General features: G+C 46.2%; 1 long non-coding RNA gene across 1 annotated transcript; it reads left to right on the forward strand.

The window, feature by feature from the left end:
* The first annotated feature begins 155 nt into the window (after window positions 1-155).
* LOC125922706 (uncharacterized) lies at window positions 156-14,603 on the forward strand. The gene is made up of 3 exons (XR_007457752.1): window positions 156-788; window positions 8,937-10,790; window positions 13,287-14,603. It is a non-coding gene; the product is annotated as an uncharacterized LOC125922706 (long non-coding RNA).
* Window positions 14,604-15,615: the final 1,012 nt, after the last annotated feature.

Consider the following 15,615-nt stretch of genomic DNA (forward strand, 5'->3'; position numbering starts at 1 on the left):
CCGTGAGATCATGACCTGAGCTGAAGTCGGACGCTTAACCAACTGAGCCACCCAGGCGCCCCAAACATACAGCATTATATTAGTTTCAGGTGTACGATATAGTGATTCAACAGTTCTCTACATTTCTCAGTGCTCATCATGATGAATGTTTTCTTAATCCCCTTCATCTATTTCACCCGTCGCCCCCACCCACCTCCCCTTTATGGTAACCATCAGTTTGTTCTTTAGATTTCAGAGTCTGGTTTTTCTTTGTTTCCGGAGAGTCCATTCCAGCATCTGGAACAAGAATAAGAAGGAAAGATTCGAAGCAATATCCCAATACTCTTTAGATTCTATCAACTGTGAGACACTATGGATTTTCAAAGACGGCTGACTGCCTTTCATGCCTCTGAACTCCGCCCTTCCTTGGCATGATGGAGAAGGAAAATGAACTCAAGACCCACCTAGTACAGCATCTTAAATCTAATTAGGTACCCAAACAAGCGAATTATTTGAACTCAACGCATCCCAAGTTGCAAAAGTGGGCCAAGTCTCTTGGCTCCTAGGACTACAGCTTTGCCTCCTTCAGGAGCTAGAGAGCTGATGCTCAGGAGAACTGCAGGTATGCGCCAGGCCCCGGGAAGAAGCACACCCTCCTGTGTAATGCGAAGGCCACGGCCCAGACTTCATTCTCCCCGGGTCTCAGGGTAAGTGCAACAGCGGAGGAAAATCTAACCACAGAAGCGCGAGCCCTCTTTCCGAGTGATAATGCTGCCTAGCAGGGTGCCTTGGGAGAGCTCGATTGTACGGTACGTCCCTTCTGTACACAGGGCCTGTGAGTCATGCTCCTTAGGGAAGATCAGAGGAGAGAAAGCCTAGTGGCTGGCAGGTGCCTTAGGTCCTTCAGATAGGTCCTTGTCTCGGGGCCCCTGTGACCTGTGAAGATCTTCAGGGGTCAAACCTCTTATTCTCTCTTCTCTGGGCCCCCTCTTCCCAACTGGAAAGAGTATCACCGTCTCCTCAGAGCACCATTTAATTTCCTCTTCATAGACTAAGCCTTTATCAGATGTCACGATGTTTTGCACCGAGGCATCAATGTCACTGTTCAGAGAGACAGTATTTTGAAACCTGAAGACAGAGAAGAGTGTGGAATAGCTGCAGATACAGACAGTTGATTTCATTCATTCATTCATTTTTCCCTTGAGTGCTTAGAGAAACACTTAAATCCTCTGTCTCCTCTGCTGCTGCGTTGCTCAAGCCAACGTGCTCTCTGAGCTGGACCGGTGCAGTACTTTCTGAATAGTTCTATTTGCTCCCATTCTTTTTTTAAAAAATATTTTTAAAAGTCCATTTATTTATTTTTTCAAAATGTTTTTTTTCAATTTATTTTTAAGAAAGAGACAGAGAACGAGCAAGCGAGGGGCAGAGAAAAGGAGACAGAATCCAAAGCAGCCTCCAGGTCTGAGCTGTCAGTACAGAGCCCAACTCAGGGCTTGAACCCACGAACTGGGAGATACGACCTGAGCCGAAGTTGGATGCTTAACCAACTGAGCCACCCAGTTGCCCCTAAAGTTTCTTTCTTTCTTTCTTTCTTTCTTTCTTTCTTTCTTTCTTTCTTTCTTTCTTTCTTTTATGTTTTTTTAGAGAGTGACAGAGCACAAGCAAAGGTGGGCAGAGAGAGAGGGAGACACAGAATCCAAAGCAGGCTCCAGGCTCTGAGCTGTCAACACAGAGCCTGACGCGGGGCTCGAACTCACAAGCCATGAGATCATGACGTGAGCCGAAGTCGGACGCTTAACCGACTGAGCCATCCAGGTGCCCCATTTATTTATTTCTAAGTTACCCCTATACCCAGTGTGGGTCTTGAACTCATGATCCCAAGATCAAGGGTCACATGCTCCTCTGACTGAGCCAGCCAGGTGCCCCTGTTTACCTCCATTCTTGACTTTCTCCAACTATTCTCATCAAGGTGATCTTTAAAATTAAAACAAAAACAAAAACAAATTTCATCTTGTCTCTCTGGATCCCTGCTGAAAGTCACTGACTGGCTTTTTCACTTCCCTCCATTCTCCAGGCTACTGCCTCCTCTCAGGGTCAGCTCCCCCTCCTTTCTGTGCTGCAGTGACCTTACCTCTCTTTCAGATCCTCAGATCTGCACGAGCCTCCCCTCTGGCTCCAGAACCTTTGCCTGGACTCACCCCTCCCTTTCCCTCTTCATGTAAAATTAACTCCTTTACTTCAAATCTCAGTTCAAACCTCGCTTCCTCAGAAAGCCTTTCACAGCCTCCAGGCTTAAACAACTTCCTTGAAATATGTTCTCTTAACACTTGGTGATGTGTTTCATATCACTTAACCAGAGTGGGTGCCTGTATGTTTTTCTGGGTGGTTATTTGATACTGACGGGCGTTAGTCTGTCTCCCCCAGTAAATTATAATTGCATGAAAATTGGGTCTGTGCCTGTTCCCTCTTCATTATACTCTCAGAGCCTAGCACAGAGCCCGTCGCAAGAGTGTTCAATAAATGTTTGTCAGATACTTGTCAGATACGTACACTTGGCTCCCAGGAGTTTGTCATCAGCTAGGAGAGAAACATCCCAACTTCTCCTCCAAAGCCCTCTTCTAACATCATCTTCATTGTGATGCTTCCCTGCCCATTTCCCTTTCCTCGCCTCCCTGGGCAAGAGAAAGCCCCTCCAGCATGTGCCCCAGCCTACTCCGTGTTGCTTAGTAACCCCACCTTGGGCTTTCAGAAGACGGGTCTGCCCTCATCCATACTGTCAACTGGACAGCTCCCCCTGGATGCCTGTATCCCTTTCTTCGGGATGCTGTAACAAAGTACCACAAACTGCTTAAAGCAACAGAAGTTTATTTTCTCACAGTTCTGGAAGCTAGAAGTCAAAAATCAAGGTGTTGCCAGGGCCACACTCTCTCTGAAACACAGAGGAGAGTCTTTCCTTGCCTCTTGTAGATTTTGATGTTTTCTGGCAATCCTTGGTGTTTCTTGGCTTGTAGGTACATCACACCAATCTCTACCTCCGTGGTCACCTAGCTGTCTTCTTATAAGGACACCAGTCACATTAGATGAAGGGTCTACTCTCCTCCAGATGACTTCATCCTAATAGTAACCAATTAGATCTATACCTACCCTATTTCTAAATAAGATCACATTTTGAGCTCTTGGGCGGGGGGGGGTTGACCCGAACATATTTAAAAAAATATTTTTTAAGTTTATTGATTTGGAGAGAGAGGGAGAGGCAGAGAGAGAGAGGGAGAGGCAGAGAGAGAGAGAGAGAAAGAATCCCAAGTAGGCTCCATACTGTCAGCAGAGAGCCCAACGCAGGACTCAAACTCATGAACTTTGAGATCACGACCTGAGCCGAAATCAAGAGTTGGACGCTTAACTGACTGAGCCACCCAGGTGCCCCACTGAACGTATCTTTTTTTAAAGTTTTTATTTGATTATTTTGAAGTTTATTTATTTATTTATTTTGAGAGAGAGAGCGGTGGGGGTGGGGGGCAGAGAAAGAAGGAGAGAATCCCAAGCAGGCCCACGCTGATGGCGTGGAGCTCGACTTAGGGCTCAGTGTCACGAACCGTGAGATCATGACCTGAGCTGAAATCGACAATCAGACACTTAGCCTACTGAGCCACCCAGGCGCCCCAAGCGTATATTTTTGAGAGACATAATTCAGCTCATAACAAACACATTATGTAACTCAAATTCAGGTCCCAAATCGCCCTCAGTGTCTTCCCCCCCAAGCCCATTCATCCTCCTATATTCCTTATCTTAACAGGTGGCACCGAGATTCATCTAGAGCAGAATAGACAGTCATCTTATTTTTCTCCTTCTTCCACATTGAATCAGTCATGAAGTTCTACTGACTGTCTCTTTAACCTTTTTCATATTCATCCCCAGTGACTCTATTTTAGTTCCTCCATCATCTTTAACCCGGACAATTGTGGGAATCAAACTGGTCTTTCCATCTCCCGTCTCAATCCTTTTCTAATTCATCCTGCATGCTGCTTCATGAGGGATGCACTTAAAATGCAAAATGACTGTGATACTATGTTTAAAACTCTTCAAAAGCTTTGCTTCGCACATACGGTGGTCCAAACTCCTACGCAAGGCACACAAGATTCCATCATCTTACCCCTACCTTTCTTTCTTTTTTTTTTTTTAAAGTTTATATATTTATTTTGAGAGAAAGAGAGAGAGAGGGAGGGAAAGAGAAAGCACAAGTGGGGGAGGGGCAGAGAGAGGCAGAGAGAGAATCCCAAGCAGCCTCTGCATTGTCAGTGCTGAGCCTGATGCAGGGCTCGAACTCACAAACCGTGAGATCATGACCCGAGCCACAGTCAAGAGTCTGTCGCTTAACCAAATGAGCCACCCGGGTGCCCCTTCCCCCTACCTTTCTTAACTCAACTTTTGCTACTGCCTGTCTGCACTCTCTTCTCTAATCATTTTGAACTATTCGGTTTCCTAAACGTAGGAAATGGTTTCCTGTCTTTGAGCTCGTGGCAGAGACGTTTGCCACACTCACAGAACAGCCACGTGTCCCTGTACAGTTCACAACCTGATGAAACAGGTGATTAGTTCTGGCCAATGAGTGGGAATGGAAATTATCTCTATCACCTCTGTGCTGAGGAATTCACCTTCGATGTGTTAGCTTCCAGCTTTCTGTTCCCTGCAGTGCCAGCTTGGAAGCCACATGTTCTGGATGGTAGGGCTATTAGAGCGTATGGACTCTGCTCGTTTCGGGACTCAAAGGACTGTGTAGAGCAGAGCCTTGCCTATTACTCCTCCTACCCACCCCCGAACCAGCTGACCGGCCTTGGACGTGACTCGAGTGAAAAATAAATCTTAGTTATATTTAGCTACCAAGGCTTCAGGGTCATTTTGTTACCATGGCATAACTTAGGCCATCCTGACTCATGCAAGGGGTTCCCTCCGCCTGGAAAAGTCTTACTGATCCTTCTAGCCCGCTGCTGTTCTCCTTTGTGAAACTGATCTGACCCATTGCCACTGCACCTTGTCTATAATGCCAACGTGGTCCTTATCACCTGTTATCACAATCATTCAATACCCAGTGAATCATGAAATAGTAGATGGTGTGTGCCTCGAGGGCAGGGTCTGTGTGCTGGTCAGCTGTCAGGTTTTTATCTCCAGCACCCCACAGGGTGTTGGGCATAAAGGGGGTACCCAATCCAATAAATAATGAATGAATGAATGAATGACCTGACTGCATGTAATCTGTCAGTAGAGAGTGATGGGGAAGGCCTCAAGGAACATGAAAACACCGTGTGGGACTCCGTGGCCTGGAGACACGAGGAGTCAGTGACTGCAATTTTGAGCTCATGCCATGTTCAGAGCAACATGGCCAATATGATATATATCCCTGAGGCTTCAGTGAGTGAAAGGATTATAGACGATAAAACTATCGTGTGCAATCAGGAAGTTAAAAAGGGAGTCCAAAAAGTACTTTTAACTCATGAGCGAGTACACTAGAGTGGAATAAAAATGCGCTTTCTTATTGGCAGAAAGTGATGATTTAGGGGGTGCCCCAGGTGGCTCAGTTGGTTGAGCAGTCGACTTCGGCTCAGGTCATGATCTCGCAGTTTGTGAGTTCGAGCCCTGCGTGGGGAGGATCGCGGCTGTTGGTGCAGAGCCCGCTTCAGAGCCTCTGTCTCCCTCTCTCTCTCAAAAATAAATAAACATTTTTTTTTAAAAAGAAAGTGACGATTTAGGAAATAGCATTGCATGTTTTTGACACAGCCAGAATGACTGTCAAATTAAAATCGTGTATAACTGGCTCACTGGAAGAGCATGAAACAGGGATTGTGAACCAAATGGAACTCTTCCCCTCTTTCTCTCTCTCTCCATCTGTCTATCATCTCTCGCCCCTGGGAGCAGTAGGGGCAGATCCAAGTTTTGTGGGGGCCCCCATTGTCTCCTTCAATTTTATTCGATGGCGGCAGCAGCCCTCTCCCTCCAATGATGACTTGGGCCAGTGAACTTGCTGTTGTGCTCAGATAATACAATACTCCTTTGAGTTGCAAAGAAGTAGCCTGCCTTCGGACCTTAACATTCTAAGTCCCAGGTAATAGTTAAAACTCTGAAACTGATTTAGCCTGAAATCTTTTCTTCTCCCTTGGCTCAGACCCGCCTCATCCTGGAAGCCTGCCCTGGGAAAGGGGGCATGGCCCTTCTCCTCGCCTCCCCCTCTGCTCACCTCCTCCCCCTTGCTAGCTGCTGCTTCCCTCCGTGCTTGGAATGAAGCCCAGAAAGGGGAGAGGTAAGGGAATAAGATCGTTCTCACGTGGCTGGGTGGCCTAAGCCCTTTGGGCCGGCAGCTGGCCTCCATGGGGTGGCCTGGCAGATGATTAAAGCTGGCCCTGTCACGGGCTCTGCAGAGGCCTCCAGCTGGGCCCCCCGTCTCCTGTGGTTCCCTTGACCCAGGCTGAAGGTCTCTATCCCTCTGGGTGGTCTCATATGACTCCTTCCTCAGCTCTTGGGATTCCGGAGGTATAACGGCCAGCCCCTTTCTGCTGAGGTCTTCTGTTCATGCCTACAGGCCCCAAGACCACCCCACAGTGCCCCACACCTGCGCCCTTTCCCACGGGGACCACATCTGGTCTTGGGACACTCCCCTTGCTCTGCCACCAAAGTAGTATCCGCCACTGACGTTTAAATGTCTCTCACGCCGTTCCGTGTGCTTTAACATGTGTTATCTCAGTGAACGCTCATAACCACCTACGACGTGGGTAGATCTGGCAGGCCACGTCCGTTGAGTGTTTATTTAACAACTTCTGCCTTAAGTTCTGCTGTCACAAAACACTGCAGGCACCTTTCATCTGTCACTGATTTTGATTACAGACCTAGGAATGCAGAGATTGAGGCTTTCCCTTAGCTTGACCGTAAACTCACTGTGAGTCTCAGGGCCGATCGGTAATATCTCTGGAATGGACTCATCAACACCAAGGTTCCTTCTCACCCTAAAATTCTGTGACTTAAGAACTCATTCTAGGATAAGGAATTGCATGTAGGTGTTCAGGGTAGGAGGTAAGAAAAGGCTAGTTGGGACCTAGGCCATGGAGAAGCCTGGACAGTGTGGATACAAGTAGCCCTGAAAAGTCTCGAGCATATTTAAGTTCTGACAAAATGATCATTAAAATGTCTCAAGACCTAGGTGTCTATCGTTTCTTTTACAATCCTAACGAGAGATCTCAGTAAAAAAGAGAGGTTTTCACTCTTGGTTTTGGCTCAGGTCCTGATCTCATGGTTTGTGAGATCGAGCCCCGCGTCGGGCTCTGTGCACGGACAGTGAGGAGCCTGCCTGGGATTCTGTCTCCCTCCCTCTCTGCCTTCCTCCCCTTGTGCTCCCTTTCTCTCTCTCAAATAAATAAATAAACTTAGAGAAAAACAATTTTAAGAAAAGACTATAAAATTCAGCATGAAAATGAATATTGATTTGGAATGAAAAGAAAAAGTCCCCGGAAGGCTCCTCATTAGCTTTATAGTGAATCTGCTTCAAAGCGAAGGCGGCTTGGTCTGTCTTGTTCAAAGCTGTGTCCTCTGGACTTAGAACAGAGTCCGGCACATAGTAGGTGCTCAAGAAATACTTGTAGAATCGAAGGGTGATTGACACTAGAGAACTGGTTAAAGGAGAGAGCAAGAAGAGGTAGGAAGCGTTTCCGTAACTTGCCCCTAAACGCAATCAGTAATCACGAGAACTGGATTTGAACGTGGGTGTCTCTCCCCTCCTCTCTGGGTTGGTGACTGCACAGCTAGACTCTGTCCCCAGCCTCCCTTGCAGTCGGGGTGATGTGACCATATGACAAAATTCTTGCAAGTTAAAGGTGAGCAGACATCAAGGTGCTACGTTGTGGCTTGAGCCTTAAGATGATGGGTACGCCTCCTCCCCACACCCCGTTTCTACCTGCTGGCTAAAATCTGGATATGGGGCTGATTCGGTTTGACAAGAACACGGAGGGGTTGGCAGAGTCACCACTTGGAAAAAACCATGGTTCCCGAATGATCACAAAGAAACAGAGCTCCTCCGCTGACCTGCACAGTTCACATCAGGATTGTGCCTTGATGGACAAATAACCCTCTTTGTTCTGTAAGCCATGGTGTTTTGAGACCTCTCCGTTTTAGCGTCACACTCGTACCATTTTTCAAACGCAGGCCCTTGGCATCACACTGTACTTTCTCCGAGCAACACTGCCAGAAACGGGGAGAGGGGTTCATTTGCAGTCTGCCTGACAGGCGCCTTGTGTTTTTCTCGTGGCTGTCCCTCACGCTTCCTTCCCTGGGAATATAACCGTGGCCAGCTATGTGTCTGGTACTGTCCTGAGTACCTTCCACAAAAAGACTTATAATGCAGACAGTACTATGATGTCCATTTTACAGCTGAGGAAACTGAGGTGCAGAAAGGTTAAGCAACACAGCTAGGGAGAGAGCTGGGATTTGGACCCGTGCGGGTCACTTCCACTGCTTACGCGGCCAGTCGCCTTGGCATGTTCTTCTGACCCCCTTGCTTCATTTCTTTTGCTGTCCTCCCGTCCTTCAGATCCATTCAATTCTCCCATCGTGAATAGGCCAACAGAAACACCAGCTGGCCATAAATAAAAAGAAGTTTCTGCCTCTTTCTCTCTGTCAACGGTTCCACTTTTTACATCTCTTTGGTGTCTTCATACAGTGTTGGGAACTCTTGGGTCTGGGGAGTGCCATCAGCCAGCATTACACAGGCACACCAGGCACAGTGAAGAGAGCCCCGAATCAGAAGCTGGAGTTTCCATCTCTTGGCCTGGCTCTGCCGTGGCTTTGTGCGCAGGCTTGACCGTGGCACTCCTCTCTGTAAAGTGACAGGCATGGACGGTCTCTAAGGTTCCTCATTGCTCTGAAATCCATAACCTGTGAGTCTTTCCTTCCTTGGTCCACCGTCTGTCCTCTGGCAGTGCCGGCCCATTTGCAGAAGACCAGGGAGCAGGGAGCAGCGCTGTATTTGAGATCTTGAAGGACCTCGTGGTGCCACTGGAGTCGGAGACGCAAAAGGAAAAGATGAGGGTAAGTCGGACTCTGTCAGTTTCCTGGCAGTCCAGCCATCTCCAGGCTCAAAGGTCTCCCGCGTACACAGGTGCAAATGAAATGATATTCGAGAGTAAGAATGGGGACAAGCAAGCTTCCAGGCTTGGAGAGGGAACATGAACCCACTGACCAGTGAAATGATCCCCAGATCATTCCAGAATCCCAGTTTGCCTGCACACGGGGACAGCATGCCCTCCAAGAGACTAACAGATAAATGTAGCTCCAGTGCCTATGAACTTCTCTCAGTCATGGCAAAACACGGATCTGCTAAAAGAGTCTGGGAAAGAAGAATCTGAAGATGCGTGAATGAGTAAACGAAATAAGGGGCAAGGCAGTTTCCCTCCTGTGACCATCTTGAGCAGTCAGACAGCTCTCCGAGATGGCGTAGATGAATCTCCCCGTCACTACTCCATGCTGAATTGGCCATGGCTTGAACATGGGTAGGTTATGGGAAAACTTGGAGTCTGGCTCTCTGCTGAAATCAAACTTTTCCTCCTCCCTGATTTTCACCATAGTCACTCTTCTGGAAATTACTTGCACGTGGTTGATAGAGTATCAGTCTGGGGCTAAGAAAATGGCAGCCAGGACCCATTTGGTCATATGATGAGCAGTAACAGGAAAAAACAGGGAAGAGATAAAACCTAAAACTGGGTGGGCCTCTGCCAAGGGGAGGATGTCTAGAGCTCTTCTGCTTTCTCAACAAAATTACAAAATTATGCGCTTTGACTCGCGTGGCTAAGCAGATGTTCTCTTTGCTGCAAATCTATTAGCTCCTTGCTTACTCTGCCGAGTGGGTGGCGCAAGAAAAGATGAGCTGCAGAGAAGGAGCCGGCAGTGGCAGGAAAGGACACGGGGCGTGAGAGATTAGGAGCTGAGGGACAGCGACCCTGAATTGAGACGAAAGGGGCTTCTGAAGGAGCAAGGCTGCAGCATGTTTAGTTAACGTCTTTCCAACAAAGGAGAAATTTTGTGCAGCCACAGATCATTTGCAATTCAAAGAGCGAGAGGCAAACCGAGTTGAGAACATACTTTGTGTGGAAAGGCATTCATAGTATCCATGCCCCAAATACCTCCCACCCAAGGGAAGTCGTCCGGTACATTTGAGAGCTTTTCGCTGACTTGGGGCCCTCAGTGCCACCATTTTCCCTCTTTCTCCCTCTCTCCCTTTCCTCTTCCCCCTTCCATACTGGTTGCCTGTCTGTCACTTCAATTCAGTCCAGCCATCTGGAACTTTCCCTACTAGATAATATCTCCACCTCAAATTAAAAAATGGCCCTTTCCTACTTGATCAGAGCCCTGGTATCTGGATGGTTGAGGAAGATTGCCGAATGGCAGTGTGAGGTGGAGATTTCCTGGGGATTTCAATCACCTTGCTCCCCCTCTACCCTTCATGATAAAGGCTAATCAGGAGGGGAATGAAAACAACACGCAATCTTAGGAGAAATGAGGAATGGGCCAGATGCAACCCACAGAGGCTGGCTGAGATTTCAATTTTCTTACTGTAATGAAAACTGCATTTCCATGAACCGTTGCGGTAGAAATTACTTACCGGCGGTCACCTGTGATAGCATCACCCCGCGGCTCACGTGGTGGGCACGGATGCCGCCAGGGACGGTTGCTGAAGCGCCTTCTCGTGATCACCTTCCGCTCGGTCCTCAGGGTGCCGCAGATGGGCGGAGGCGGCGCTTCCGTGTGGGAAACGAGGCCCGATCCAGAATATGATGGTGATTTAAAACAGTAGCTCCTTCTCCTACCCTTTTCCTGTGACCTTTCCTTCACGGTTCGAATCTGATTTTCTGCTGGGGTCCTGCAGGATGCCAGATGGAGGCCAACCGTAATAAGTGATGGCATTACGTCATCTGCTACGTGCCAGGCAGTGAACTGGTGCGTCTCTTACGTTCTCCCTCATCATTTCCATTATCCTGTGCACCAAAGATTGTCCTCCAGTGCTCTCCTTTCCTTTCTTCCTTAATAATATAATTATACATTTTTTTTTCTTTAAATGAGGCACATGAATTCCTACAAGAAGACCACATAGCCCAGCCTCCCCTGTGGCTACGTGTGCCCATGAGGTCATTGTGTTGGAAGCAGAAGTGTTCTGTGCGGTTCTGAGGAAGTGTCCTAAACAGGAAAAAACATGCCCCTTTTTGTCTCTTCTTTTCTATGCCAGTTGGAACGTGGATGTGATGGCTGGGTGTGAACAGCCTTCTTAGACCATGAGGTGGAAACCACTTGTTGAGCATGGTAAAGCAACGAGAAGGAGCTAGAGTCGCTGATGATTGTAGAGGAGAATTTTGAGGGTTTTGGTCACCTGATCTGATCCTGTCCTACCAAAAGCACCCAGTAAGAAAGTAGTAGAATGATGTGTTGGGGAATATGGGCTCTGGGGTCAGACACACCCGGATTAAAAACTTACCTCTCCTACACTTATCAGCTCCATGATCTTAGGCAAATTACTTAACTGTTCTATGTCTGATTCTTCATTTGCAAAATCAGTGTAAGTAAAGAATAAGCAAAAGGGATTTGGGGAAAAATCTTTAAAATTTTTCAGCATAGTGCCTGGCACATGGTCAGTGCATGACAGAGGATAGATATTATGATTCTAATATTATAGATGAGGAAACAAACTTCAGCAGTTAGGAAACTTCTCCAAGGCCATGAACACAGATAAATAACTGAGAGTATTAGATCCGGAAGCTCCCGAGTTTTCCATGACATTGACCACCATGGATGCCCAGATGTCACCATGAAAAACAAGGGAAAAAATTTGAACTCTTTTTTATACTTTCTAGTGAACACATGTACGCGCACACATACACACACACACACAGACACACACACACACTACACACTTTAGGTAGTTCAGTGCATTCTTCGAATGTAAAATTAGCAGTTTTACAAAAGAATCTACCAAAATGGAAATGTTTGTTTGAACTAACATGTACTAATATCACTAGGTACAAAGTTTCCAGCAAGTTGTGCTACTGTCTGCTGACCCCTCAGGGTCACCTGCTGGTGATCAGTCCCCTGTGACATGGTCACATTCTGCATTTCCTTGTGTCCACACCGAGCTCAAGCTCATTTTTCAATTTGCAGATGAGTTGAGCTCAGAATATCAGTCCTTAGTATGTCAAGCCTGTGCAGTGGTGTCCTTCTGACCCAGACTTTCTGTCAGACCAGGGCTAAGGTTTGGATGGGATTGTTTTATAGCAACTGTGAGCCTCTAACAATGAGGGTGGCTCAGTGGCCTATAAGTCAAAGTGGATGATTTGAGAAGGCTGTGAACTCTATCAAGGCAGGGACTGTGTCTGTTTTGTTCACCGATGTATCTCTACTCAGAAGGACTTAATCACTATGTACTGAATCGTGTTTGGATGAATGAGGGCTCTCAGGATCACCATGCAATAAACCATCATGGCTGAATCAAACCACCGAACTGATGCTCACTGGACTTCCCCATGGGGCCCAAGTATGGGGGTCACTTGTCCAGCACCCAATCCTACCATTCCAATTGTACTCCTTCTATCTTTTAGAGAGCTTCCCACCATGGGCTGTTTTGGGGAGGGCAGATGGTGGAGGGAAGTGCCTGCTCTTATAAATCAAAGTGGTCAGATCCTCTCTCTGGGAGCTTTGAATTCAAACAACTGTTGCAAGGATGTAAGATGATTGGAGGCTGTTCACTGCAGGACCTGGATGGAGTGTAGACCATATGCTTCTGCTCTGAGTTTTGCTGTGTCTCCTTCAACCTTCCCTTTACCAGCTCCCTTAGTCCTGCCCACATTCCCACCCTCAACTTCAAACCTCCCACAGATTCTGATGTGCCTTAAAGTCATTGAATAATCCCCAGCCCCTTTGTTTCTTAAAATAGCTTTCAAGCAAAATTGCAAGAGAGATTTTGCTGCTAATCTTGGTCTTCACTGATAGACCTAAAGCTTATCTGGTAAATTTCCAAATAGCAACTTGGGAGAAGTTGTGCAGTCAAGGCCAATATTTTTCAGTTTGAAATATGGAGACTGAAGTAATTGGAGAAGGTGACAGTGACTATTTTTGAGATGATTATTAGGAGCAATTCTTTGGCACTGAAAAAGTTGGAGAGAAGTGAGTTGAAAACTGGCTCCATGGCTAAATATGGTGCCAAACACCTAATTTTACAATTGTCGGTGAATTTTTTCTCATCAACAAAGAATGTACTTTGGCACGTTTCTCTCCCACCCTCACAGGATGGTCATCGCTGTGCTCTTCACATGTTGTGAGAATTCTGGGTCATTTTCTCAAGTTTGGAATTGTGGATGTGGCCGTGGCTGTTTCCAGACAGAAAACAGTGGAATCCTGGAAAGAGTCAAACAATCAACTGTGATTTTGTACTTCAATCCAGATGAATTAAGCAAGCAGATCCTTTGGGTTTTACACATCTATGAAATATCAGGCCCTCGTGTTCTCCTTTTGGGGTGTTCTTCCTTGAAAAGAATGCACTTTCACTATTTAAATCATATCAGTAAATAGTCATATTGTGTCTTATGGTTTTTTGGTCCTTCTGTCTTAAAAAGAATGATTTCAAGAATGAAGTTTCACATGCCAATTTGAATAGTTTAATTTTTGTTGGAATAATTAGTTCCCTTCCTTCTCATCTTTTTCTGAACCCACTGGAAAAAAAAAAAGACAAAGGAGAGAGGCAGAGAGACACCAAAATAACATCTTTCCTATTGATAAAGCTGACATTGGAGAAAGTGGAATATATCTGTGGCCAAATGGACTTCCTAATCCTGAGTCCACGTGCTGGCTGCACCAGCCGATCTGGTCAGAGGCAGAAGCAGACCACTGCTGGCCTCCACACACGGTAAGCATGGAGAGATTTACTGCTGTGCTTGCCATGGGTTTGACAGCCATCTAGAGCATGTTTTCTCTGCTATTTCCTAAAAGGAAGAAGAGACAGGAAGGGGCTGGGCTGTGCATGCTTGGTTTCTTCTCACAGATTCCTCAATTAGGTAAGTCCCTCTGCTGTCCAGGGGAGGGGTGAAGAAGGGCTCCAGGGAGATACTCTGCTAATGGGGTTCATGCTGCTGGGGAAAGAGCTCCTGAGTGGGAAGAAGCACCCTCCCTAAGAAAGTCTTCAATGACAAAATCTATTGTAGTAGGCATTTTTTATTTACCAGTTTTGATTTCTAACCCCCTCTCCTCCTCACGTCTCGTTGAACATTCTAATTTGAGCAAGAGAAAAAACTGCATAGTAAAAAGAACACTGGAGACCTGGGTCCTGGTTGGGCTGGTGGGTAAGTCAAAGGGGCTCTCCGGGTCTTGCCTTCCTGCAGTCTGAGAGTGTAGGAGAGGTTGGTCCTTGCTAAAGCCAGTCCTATGGTCTGCCTCCCATACCTTTCCTTCCGGGAACCTTGCCTTCTCTTGTATTTTCAACTTCTTTTCTCCTCACCTGGGTTCCTTCCATGTGCTTTTAGACATTTACAGATCTTTCCCACTTAAAGACAATATCCTCACTTGACACCTGCCCTTTCTAGAAGCTTCCTTATCTCTGTGTCTTCTTTTTTTAATAGAAAAACTTCTCTAAAATGTTATCAGAATGGGCTGCCTCCTTCATCTACTGCTCAAAGTTACCTGGCTTCTGTCTTCTAGCCTTATGATACCTCCCAAATGATTCTCACGAAGGTGGCCAATAATCTGCAGCTCAATCCAGTGGACATTTTGGTTCTTATTGTACTTGATTTCTCAGCATTATTGACACTGCTGACTGGTCCCTGCTTTTCAGAAATCTCATTTCCCTTTGTTTTCCTGACATAACACTTTCTTGGTTATCTGCTTCTGAAGGCGAATTTTCTTCTAGTCAGCTAGATCTTGGAGTTCTGCAATACCCAGGTCCTTCTCTAGATTTCTCTTTATTTTCTTTCAGTAAAAGAATGGTTAGACAATATATTTATCCAACACATTTTTATAGGCCCTTATTATGTGGTAGGCACTATCTTAGGCGTGGAAAATTCATGCCTAAGAAGTTATTCCGTGGAAAAAAATATTCCATGCTCTGATGGAGCTCCCACATTCTAGTGAGAGAAGAGAATCAATCAATCAATAGGAAAATAAGTATATTTCAGGTAGTGATAAGAGCTATGATAAAAAATAAGTTGAGGCAAGGGAATGCATATGTGTGTGGGAGGAGGTGAAACTATAGTTATATGGAAGGGGAGGGCAGAGTCCTGAAAGAACTGCGGGACTAATTTTGGTATCAGAAGAACACTGTCGTCATGCAAGGGGTTAGCAAGTGTTCCCCTCTACCATATTTTGGAGGAGATTGAGAAGGATTGGTATTAAATTTTCTTTAAATATTTAGTAGAATTCACCTGTGAAGACATCTGGTCCTGAACTTTCTTCCAATGGGAGGTTTTGATTACCGATTCACTCTCTTTACTTGTAATAGGTCTGTTGTGGTTTCTATTTCTTCTTGAGTCAATTTAGGTAATTGGTGTGTTTCTAAGAATTTGCTATTTCATGTAGATTATCTGATTTGCTGGGGGTACAGTTGTTCACTGTATTCTCTCCTCATAA

The sequence above is a fragment of the Panthera uncia genome, chromosome B1, assembly GCF_023721935.1.
Source record: "Panthera uncia isolate 11264 chromosome B1, Puncia_PCG_1.0, whole genome shotgun sequence".
NCBI lineage: Eukaryota > Metazoa > Chordata > Mammalia > Carnivora > Felidae > Panthera > Panthera uncia.